Genomic DNA, 12,432 nt, shown 5'->3' with positions numbered 1-12,432 from the left:
TGTCTCGTTGACTTATACCCTATATATCCGTATGTGCACAGACATGTCTTATTGGAAATAAGTAACGTAAATAAGTGTAAAATTTATTTTTCAAATTATTATTGTAAGTGTATTAAATTTTGAAGACATGTCGCATCTAAGGAAAATCTGACTGATCTGCGGCTTATACACACAAGCTGTTTTTAAAAGAGCCTTTAACATTTTATCAGATACTCTTCAAATTTGTTTTCACTTTGAATCAGCTAGGTATCTAGTATGTAGTTTTTATTGAATATATTATTTTGCTTTCTTTTTTTTAATTTTAAGGTTGACGAGATACATAGTGTCATAAAGAAATCGTATGACAACGGACACAGTATAAAAATTGATTGGTTGGTGTTTAAAACCACTTTTGGCACTTTCAACATTATCGTGGTATTTCTTGGAGGTATTTTTTCTTTGACATGTTTGAAGGAGGAAGCCGGAGTGCCCGGAGAGAACCACCTAAGAATGGAAGGAAAACTGAAAATCCTTATCAATTAAGACTGGATTTAAACGCACCTGCCACGCACCAAACTCGAAAACACAACATCAGTTTTGAATAGATAGTGATAGAATAGTTCAACTACTTCAACAATAAAATGAAAAAAAAATAACGAAATCTACAAAACACCCCACATGCAGAAAATGATTCCATGATAACCTAAAGATTACTTACGATCTATTTTATCATAACATTATGTGTGAAAAAAGTCGCTATCGTTTTATTGCTCTGACCATTCACAAAATACAGACGAACTTTCTCTGTTTCACCTTACCTTTCTAAAATGTATTTAACAATATGGTTGTTCAAACTATTTTTAACTTGAAGTTGAATGTTAGATACATCCCTGACTAAAATGCTCATATCATAGCTGATGAAAGGTGTATTCACCACTCATGAATACTAATTCAACACTAAAAACTAAACACATGTACAGTAAAGTTTTTTGCTAAACATTTATTAGAAGACTGTCTTTATTCTTCTTATCATCATGCTAGATGTTTTGGCAACATTGTTAGGTAAAGTGTTCCAATAAAGGTTGTAACTCAACTTTCTGTTTAGTGCACTCCTGGTGCAATGTCCATGCCACCATGGCCCATAAATTTTGGCGCAGTCACTACTACTCTCATCATTGTCTTGGTCAGTGGTGTATTTTTCTATACATTAAATTATAAACACGATAAGTATAGTTATGTGTCCAGAAGTTGTTAAGAAATATTTGAGTGGGTTTTTTTTCATAAGAAACAATTATAAAGGAGGGTCGAGGGACGTCACTATTCACTTTATTTTTAGACCATTTTTTCATAACTGCTTTTTCTCGGAATTATCTTAAGAAACGGAAATTATAATATGTCTGATGACTCTAAACTTTCCTTTCCATATATATACTAGTATATATATTTCAAGATAATGTATATCATTATGATATTTCGAAAATTTAAAAAGAGCTATTAAATGTTGTGATTAATGTCCAGTGTACAAAAAGTGTGAGTTCACGATCTTGTGTTCATGCAATTTGTAAGGTTTTTTTTATTGCTGAATTATGAAGGTCTATAATTGCTAACCATAACATCATTTGCCATTAGGTGACTCATTGGCAATCAAACCATATCTCCTTATCTTAATTTTCAAGAAAAAAAAATAAAATCACAAAAATACTGACCTCCGAGTAAAATTCAAAACGGAAAGTCCCTGATCAAATGGCAAAATCAAATGTTAAAACGCATTTAACAAATGGGTATTAACATGCATATTCCTGACTTGGTACAGGCATTTTCAAATGTAAGAAATAGTGGATTGTACCTTGTTTTATAGCTCTAAACCTCTTACTTGTATGACAGTCGCATCAAATTCCATAATATTTACAACGATGCGTGAACAAAACATACATAATAGGTAGAATTGTGAAAATATGGGTACAGCAGGTGAGAGCGTGGTGTAGTGGTTAGTGCATCGGACTACTCACACAAAGGTTCCTGGTTCGATTCCCGTTTAGGATGAAAATTTCAGGGACTGAATTTTCGGCTCTCCCTTGACACCATTTGCGAGTATGGTCTTGAGGAACCGATGATAGTCTGGCACTCACACCCGCAAAGTGGAAAGGGATTAAAATGAGTTGCAAAACTTGTTTCCCAATCCACTATAAATAAATATGTTTAAACTAGCAGTCACCACTGTTTATCTTTTCATATGTACTTTCATAATTCATTTTAAAACAATTTTTCGGTTTATGTTATAATAAAAACATTCATGAATAAAACGAGAAGGGTAAAGTTAAGGAATGAACAAATCAAAAACCATCAATCGACATTTACAACAAAGGAGGGACAGAAAAACTACAAAAATACAACACTTATAATTAAAATTCTGCATTACACACACCAACAATCGTAATAGTGAACTTATTAGGAAACCATTTATCTAATTGTACAAATGGAATGTTCAACAATATATCATACTAACCGACCAACCACCTCCGTCAGTTGTCATGTCACAATAAACCTTTAGGTCCTTCGAATTTCCTGGAGATATTTTGTAAACGCCAGATTTTTTGTTGTACTTCTTAATTTCATTACAATCTTTTGCAGGTTTTGCACATGTCCCTAATGATTAGAAAAACATACAAAACAAGTTAAATGCATGCTTCTAGTTTGTCTATTTGGTGTTTAACCAAAAAAAATATCCAACAAACAAATTCGGTATGTAGTGGACGACAGGAAAGTCTTAAAATACTAGATAACTACATATGAACAAATTAATTACATTAATGTTCAATAAGAATTCATACAAAGTTTGCTTTTTTAACGCCTTTATACCCGCATAAAACTACGAACAGATATTTCAAATCCTTATAAATACATGTACTTATTTCGTTTGAAATATATGTTTTGTCATGTAAGACTTTAAATTCCGGGCTTTTCTCTCACTGAAAACCGTACAATGACTAATTGGTCAGTCATGTGGATTTTGATGGATAGTTGTTGGCAGTCATATCATTTCTCCTTATTTTATATCGTCCAGAGCATGCGTTAAATATTTGTTACTGGACTTTAAACAACTTCGTTTGTACCAATAGACCAGATTTAAAACAAATTTGTCAACAACTATGCTTATACTTTCTTAAATTTATGATGATAAGTTGGAAATAGCTAACTTTCCTTAAGTATTGCATTCGCATATAGAGAGTGTCAAGAGTAACATTTTTGTAAAAACCAGTACCTTTGAAACCATTCTTCAATAGACTTACTGTCCTTGATATTTCCTTTTCTCCTCGAGTTTCTGAAAATATGGATTAGAAGTATAAAAAAATTACGTCAACTCCATTTTGTTTTATAGAGTTTTGAAATTTGATAATTTTGTAATCAAATGTTACCGATGCTGTAAATTTTGATTTTTTTTGTGTCCATTGAGTATTGCGATTTGAGAAGAATGGACAAAAAATGCAAGATAAATCATTTCGATTATAGCATACAGATATCTGTATAATACATCCGAATGCAAGTTCTTTTCATGGCAAAACTCACCAAGTCGCATTATCCTAATTAATAATTAACTCGAATTACAGAAATTCATGGAATTACTTATATGATGTACAATAATGATAATGACTTCCCCTATAAAAGAAAAAACATCCTTAAATATCACCCTCTCCCCCCCCCCCCCCCCCAAAAAAAAAACCCCAACCCAAAAACAGATTCTATCAAGTGTGGTCAAACAACATTTTTTTAATAAAATTATTTTTACTTATTAATAACTAATTTAATCAATTACAACGTAGTGACATTTTATTTAATTATAGAAATACCTTCCAAGATCCATTTGATATCATATTTCAATTGTTAATTCATTTTAACAACGTCTTTGTATATTGCCAACATGCAACAGAGATAACAATTCACAGAAATGAGAAGATGTGGTATGATCGTCAATGAGAAAACTTTCCACAAGCGAATAACATTGACATAGACTTTAGCAATCATACGTCTCCGTACACCCTTTAAGAATGAGCAAAACCCATATCGCATACAAAGCTACAAAAGCCCCCAAAATGACAAACATAATACAGTTCGAACGAGAAGACTAACTGCCTTATTTATGTACAAAACAATTACAAAACGAATTTAAAAAATATTGTATACAGTATAAAACAAAAATGTATACAGTATGTTTCCCCTCATTGATAAATGGCATAACGTTGCCTGAAATTGATTTCATCTACTTCATTTGAACTTTGGTAGCTACATGTAGCTTCTTTCAATTTTTATGTATATGCCATAAATGCAGTTAAAAAAAGTCTTTATAACTACACAGTTCCAAGAAATATAAGTGATAATCAATAACATATGTTGCTTCATATCAAAACTCTACCATGTTATGTTTCCAAAATAAAATATAGATATAAAAGAATGATTAAAAATTACGCAAAATAATTAACCTCTCATAGTAACTTTAGAATTTGTCAATATGATCTAAATGAGAAATACTGGCTGTCATGTTTCGTTAATGGTGAAATAGACCTTCATTTATGATGATATAAATTCAAAAAGGAAGTAACATTTTATTATATTATTTCCACTGAAATAAAGGGTATTGAATATTTGTTACAACAATAACACCTATTATATCAATATGTATAACAATTTTTCCAGATATCGGGAAAGTTCATATACATTAATTTAAGTGGTGCTTATTTCAACTTGATAGTATCCCAATAGGTATTATTCATGTAACATACTTTTGAGCAAAACATCTGTTTAGCTCTTGCACAGTTCCGCGTTGATTTCCACGAAGACATATTCCTATGGAACGAAAGGATATAAAGTAAAAGGCCTTCTCAAATACCCTTCAAAACTTACAAGTATATACAAATATTCATGTCGTGATATATATCTTCATATAGATACTGACATAACAAAGTATATTCTCTTCCCATTATTTTTTATTAAGTCGTATAAATCACTCTATTCATTAAAGTTGGAAATTAAGTGTTCAGTTCCCTGTATCATATATTTAACCTAAACAATACCGACTTTTTCTTTACATTGAATAGTTACTAATACTAATAAAATTGATGCATAATATCTATACCAAAGAGACCCGTACCAAAACGAAAAGAATTAAACATAAAACACTTTACGGAAAACTAAAATCAAAACCTTTTATTTGTATAAAATGATGAGACTTGTCTTGGTTTAACAGCTTTAGATACATGTCCTCATCCTATCGACTTCATAAAGAAGAGGTATGGTCCTGAAGCCAAAACTTCTACAGTCGTGTAATATGTAGAACCGATACACGACACATTTTACGGTCACCATGAATAATTTGTTAACTGATAATTATGAGATGAATATCACAAGCCAAACAGCAGCATTTTTATGTTGATATGAAAAATCTTGATATAATATATAAAAAAAAAATACAGAAAATAAACGTATCAAGATTCTTCATATCAACATAAAAATGCTGCTCATATACAAAATGCTGAATTAATAGAAAAACACTACTGAAGCCTCTTTCCCCAAAATTACATAAACGATATGTAAGATGATCTTTTCTCTTTTGCTATTGCATTTGAAATCTAAACAAATGGGCGACATTAATTGCATTATGGTTATTTTGTGCCCAACTTTTGCTTTACTTTTGACCTTTTTTAAGTTTATTAGCCAATGACACTTAAGTTTTTGCCTGAATCATCAACGAAGAGACAAGTATTGTCGAAGTTCGCGCATGCATGGTGTAGAAAAATTGGTACCGTTGAGGTTAGAAACCATGTCTGGAAACATTTTAATTTATAGAATCGACCGGTTGTCTTTAAAACACAGCCAAACATGTCAATATGCATGGACCGTCTAACAGTCTGCATTAGAGTGACTTCAATTCCCTTGAGTATATACTTCATATATATTATCTTACTAACCGAAGTACAGTCAACATATGCATTCATAAACCATGTCTGGAAACATTTTAATTTATAGAATCGACCGGTTGTCTGAAAAACACAGCCAAACATGTCAATATGCATGGACCGTCTAACAGTCTGCATTAGAGTGACTTCAACTTCCTTGAGTACAGATGAGGTAATTTTATGCATAACAATTATTTATATGAAAATCTAACATAAAATGTTGATCTCATCCTTACCGCTACTATTTTTACTTCCTGATGTCAAGTCGATTTTTCACAAAAACACAACTAGTATGATTTTGTACATTCTCTTTAGTGATGTTGTCGATATAATATTCTACTGATGATGAGAAATTGTACAAGTAGCATTTTTAGGATATAATATATATTATCAAATTTCTTTATTGCGTGTATATTTGAGGTAAACAAATATCGTTTAAAACCATATGTTACTCTCTGAAATGTTTTCTACGTGTCCCTGTAGAATTACAACATTTTGTGTTTCTAATTACGACACAATTTTTTGAATGTGAGGGAAGTAATGTAAAACAGTTAAACGTCCGGGTCACAAACCAAAACAAAGAGAAAAACATTGGAATAACAGAAACAGTGAACTGCTACAAAAAACAGACGCCAACATACATAGAAACGTACTACCTTGGCAATTTCCATTCGTCGTGGCCCCTCATTGTGTTGTGCTATGATAATGTATTGTATTCTTGTCTTCCGTTTGTGCTTTGTCTATTTGCCAGTTTTGTTTGTCTCTGTTGACATATTAGCTTGTTTTATGTAGTGATTACGATTATAACACAATGTTGCTCTGTTGTGTCTGTTTCACACATCGGTGTCAATATAATGGAATTAAATGCGACTGTCACATAAGTGGTAGATTTAGCTAGCTATAAAGCCAGGTTACACCAACATGTCTACATAAGAAAATGTACATATTCAGGACTATTACAGTTGTTATCCACTCGTTTGAAGTGTTTGCGCTTTTGATTTTGCTTGTTGCTTTTAGACATTTCCTTCCAAATTCCGAGTTTGGTATTATTGTTATTTTACTCTTTGATAAAAACTGTAATATTCCTGACTTAGTACATGTGATTTTAAGAAAAATGGTAGGTTGAACCGGTTTTTATGGTTAAATTAATGTCTGTGCAATTCTACGTCATTGTTTATTATTTTTTCTGTACTTAATTCATGTTTTTGTTAGTTATCATACAGCTTAATCTAGTTGTGAGTGATACCACTGTACTGAGAACCATTGTAGGTTCTACTTTGTAAATATAGCTGTTTCTCAAACTACGCCTCTTTTAGATATATCATATTCAAAGATAATTGGATTGTTGACTTGCTGGTTTTCAGATATGATCTGCATGTTTAATCTCATAGAGATACAATTTGAGACAGTTACCAGTGTAAAAACATACTATTGCGGTGAAAAAAAATGAATTCTGAAGTAGGCAAAAGTAAAGGTCGGGGTAGTACAAAGTTTGAGTATAAGTGTAAACTCTAACAAGTTCGGGGCATATAAATATTGAAAATATGCAGCATAGCCCTATGTTTTGACCTTGACACAAACAAATAGTGCATATCAACTTTATGGATATAGTTTTTCAATATACTTCATAGTTAAAGTGTTGTAGTGTTTGCCGCAAAGGGAGTTGCTATGGGAAATTGCATTGTCTGTATTAACAGAAATGCAACCTGTAAGCAATGGTATGTACCGTTTGTCAGTCCACTGACCGAGTTAAAACTTGAAACGTGAGACTATTTAGAAAAAGTAATAAAATCAAAACGTATTGAACCTTGTCAGATGTTAATGTCCGAAGTGAGTACACTCGTCAGTGGTTGTCTTATGTCATATAGAGATTTTAACGCATATAGCAAATCTAACATATCATTTGATAATTTTATCACAGTATTTGCCACAACTTTTTGGAATTTTGGATCTTCAATGCTCTTCAACTTTGTACTTGTTTGGGTTTATAAATATTTTTGATTTGAGCGTCACTGATGAGTCTTATGTAGACGAAACGCGGCGTATGGCGTACTAAATTATAATCCTGGTAACTATTTACACCACTGGGTCGATGCCACTGCTGGTGGACGTTTCGTCCCCGAGGGTATCACCAGCCCAGTAGTCAACACTTCGGTGTTGACATGAATATCAATAATGTGGTCTTTTTATAAATTTCCTGTATACAAAACTTTGAACTTTTTGAAAAACTAAGGATTTTCTTATCCCAGGCATAGATTACCTTAGCCGTATTTGGCACAACTTTTTGGAATTTTGGATCCTCAATGCTCTTCAACTTTGTACTTGTTTGGGTTTATAAATATTTTTGATTTGAGCGTCACTGATGAGTCTTATGTAGACGAAACGCGGCGTATGGCGTACAAAATTATAATCCTGGTACCTTTGATAACTATTTACTCAAAACTTGTTTAGATTCTGGGCAAAGAAGCTTGATATTATGTATAGACCTCTGTCTATTGTAGAATTTTCAGTGTCATTTGCTTATGGTCTTCTGTTACCTATTCTAACATCGGACTCCGCCTTCTTTCAAGCTGAGTTTTACCGTGCAAATTACTTTGTGCTTGTTTATTCCACTTATAGCTAGAGGTAAGAAGTGGGTATCAATCGCACAAAACATGTTAAACCCCTTCTGTTTCGTGCGCCTGTCCCAAATCAGGAACTTCTGGCTCTTATTTCTCTTGTATGTTTTTTTTTTATTGGTACGGGATTTTTGAGTTGTGATGAAGATAAATTGGTGGCCTTGTGCTGTTTTCTGCTCCTTTTTCGGTTGTTGTCTCTATGATAGATTTTTCATTTTCCATTTTATTTTGACTTCTTAATTCTTTCTCTTTGTTGTGTCGTTTTATTGATGCCTGGTGTTTTTATTCATACTGGCACTTCATTAAGTTATGTTTATAACTTGGTGGTCACATAGCTATGTCATGTGACGAGGCTTTCCGTTTGGTAATCAGTGATAAGGTTTGATTGGTCTGTTGTGAATGATAATTTATGACGTAGTGCCTTTTGTGAGCAATTCAATGGCAGTCAAAACTCAAATGGTAATATATCTAATACACTAAATAGGCAGATTGGAACTTCTCCCTTACCAAGACTTGCTGATCAGCAAATTAAGTTCATCCCAATTTGGTACTGCTGTATATGTCCCCTAACAGACCCTTAACTCTTTGAGGGATCCGTCGTTGACCTGTTGCATGGAAACATTGCTATGCCTATTTAATAAACCCTCACTTTCCAGTGGCAGTTCCAATTATCCCGACCATCATCCTAGACGGTCTCTATTACAATACCTACCTATTGCATTTATTGTTCACTTTCTCCTTAACATGCATGAAATATTTGAAACAGGACGTTAAGCAACAAACAATCAATCAATATTGAGAAGCGGTTCTTTATCTGATGTACAAGTTGCGGCAGATTCCTTTAAGAGAAACTCATTATTAAGATAGTTTGTAATCAGGCGTATAAATACGTGTATAACGTGTATAACAGGTAACGTGCTCGAGTGAAACTGACCACTTAAGGAATGACTGCCCTTATAGTCAATTTTTAACAATGTTTATGTAAATATTTGTAATCGTTTACAAAAATCTTCTCCTCCGAAATTACTGAGACAAAGTTAAAGCATCGTTTTTTGGTATCTGGTTTAAAAATTTGTGCTATCCCAGCCTATCAATCATCAAAGTCGACATTGTTAAACATAGAAAATAATGCTAGAATGCAGCTTTTGGCTTATAACTCGGAAACTAATAACTGTGATTTTCCTTAAATAAATTTCTTTAAGCGTCTTATTTGTTTTGAGAAAAACTAAAGCAGACAGAGAGAAACACAAATCACTCTATACTGCTGAAAAGTGTATTCCAATGTATGAAATGCTAATCTAAACGCACATAAAGCCTTATGGTACCGAAAAGAAAAGACATTATTTTAAGTGTTTTGTTACATTTATATTAACATTTTTCGATGTATTTTACTAAATGTGCCTTACAATATTTTACATAATCTTGTGTCATCATTTAGTTCCCGACTTAACTTTTTTTACTCAGTTTGAATTAGTTGATCAGCATCTGCGGTTCATTTGTTGTAAATTCACTACAGGATGCAGTTACTTTCTCCATGAAACAATGGTCGGGTTATTGTCTTATAGCATTGATTTTAAGAAGAAGTCCTTAGCTTCATTTGAACCTTTCCAAGGCTTTAACTACATGAACTAGTTTTGAAAAATATTGGTGTTATTAGATTGACTGATTATTGGTGTTTGAACGCCACTTTTAATCAGCACTGGTGGGCTAGTGATTAAAATAGTAGAACTACTTATACCACTTGGCCACCGAGGCCCCTATGTGTTCATAATAGGTCATTCGTCATCGTATGTTCTAGTGTTAGAACATTGTGTTGTTCTCTAGTATCTCAGTATACCATTCATATATAAAACCAATGTTATTTACCTCAGACGTATATACAATCTGGTTTCAAGCTGTGTTTGTCAGCTTCAACATATGGAATCAAACCAGTTTTCACATTATCAATTTTTTTTTTAAAATACAATAATATTTATAAATACCATGCTATAAAATCCACTTTATTTTATCTGATTTAAAGGTATTTTGTTTTAAATTGTCACATATCCTTACTTTCATACAAGGTGCTTCGTGCATACCAGTTAGACATTTGTAGATAATCGTTTCTTTAGCAATCATACTACGTCTCCTTTTATTGACTTTATTCATACCAGTGTATCCTTAAATTTCGAAAGAGATAATCATATATTCTTGTATAAAAAATTGTTTGAAGAAATTACTTTATACCTTCAACAATGACTGGATAGCACACAAATTTCCCAACATGATAACTTTGGTATTCATGGCATGCTTCAGACCTGATAACACAAATCGTGTGTTTCAAACTTGCAACACAGCTTAATAATTTTGATGCAGGAGGTCATATGCTTCAACTTTGGTCTTTTCAAAACCTGTACTTGCAAATTGGTATTTGCTGTTTCTCCACTTAGCACGCAGCATTCAGGAATAGGAGCAAAGAATAGTCGACACAGAGTCTGAATAATTTTATATGTAGGGAGACAAGTTTTCCCCTAACCTAGAACTTATTTTAAGAATTTCTGTACAGTATCTTTCACCTAAAATTCAAAATATGGCAAATACTGCCTCTTTAATATGTTCATGTAATATTGTCTTTTGATTACGTTAAGCCATTTCAAGTGATATTTTATAGTGTGTCTTTCTATTTTGTGATGTTACAATAATATTTCAGATATGTTAAAGGTTTGGAATTGTAAAAATGTAACAATTTTAAAAATGATTAACATTAAATACCAGACTTAAAAAATTTGCAAAATATTAAAAAAAAATATCCGCTATCTTGTGTCAATACTGATTTAAAAAAAAAAAAAAAAATGCACACACTGAGTTGTTTTAAGTGTGAAGCAAGATACGGGTAAAAGTAAACATAATACTATTATCCATATTAGCTTTTATGTTTATTTACAAGAATCATACAATTTGAAGTTCAAATGCGGAAGATGTTGTGTTTAATAGGAAGTTATTTTATTAATAAATAACATTTTAATTCGATAAAGAGTCTACGGACACTTCACAGTTTCAAGTCAATAACTTATACTGGACAACATAAAGCTACATTAATGTTGCAGGTAAGACTATTAAGTTTATTTAAATATTGCCATTTTCCATGATGTCTAAACCATAATATCTTTGAAACCACAAGCAAAGGACAATTGTACAATTCCACAACACATGGCCATTTAATCGCAATTGTAAAATAAGGCTATTTAATTCGAAAAAATCTTCCCGTATGCAATTATACAAAAGCTCAGTTAAGGATGTTTGCTACTCTGTTAAAAAATAACAAACTTTTTGAAAGACTATAATGAATTGAAAGTATATAAATAAAGAAATTAAAAAAGAAGAAAAAAATGGAGGGTCTGTGTACTCGTTTTCAAGATATAAGCCATTGAAAATTTGGCGGGAAATTTTTCTCTCTAGATTTTTCATATATTTATCATTGCACCTTATTTGTTTCAAATACTATGAAAAAATAACTAGAATTTTATAAAATTTTGAAATATGGCTTTTTTAACTTTATGTAATAAAATTATAAAAAGAAAAGTAGGGGTTAGTGGGCATTTTTTTTAATGACAATACATGGATAAAACCAGAGGATTCCGAAAATCTGTCAAAAAAGTCCAAAAAGCGGAGGAGCAAACATCCTTAAATAAAACTAAACATAAACTTCAACAATATTTAGACCAATTGTAGTTTCAATTTATTACATTAACTCGAATTGATAGTGTGCATCAAATTAAATGCATAACTTCAATCTTTAGTTAAAATATAGTTTACATGGTCTGTCAGTTTTCTTTTGAAAAATATCAGATATCTTGTTTAAATATTGATTTTAAAAACGATCATTAATTTTAAATGTGGTGTTA

The sequence above is a fragment of the Mytilus trossulus genome, chromosome 14 (assembly GCF_036588685.1).
Source record: "Mytilus trossulus isolate FHL-02 chromosome 14, PNRI_Mtr1.1.1.hap1, whole genome shotgun sequence".
Lineage (NCBI taxonomy): Eukaryota > Metazoa > Mollusca > Bivalvia > Mytilida > Mytilidae > Mytilus > Mytilus trossulus.
This window is presented reverse-complemented; position numbering follows the sequence as displayed.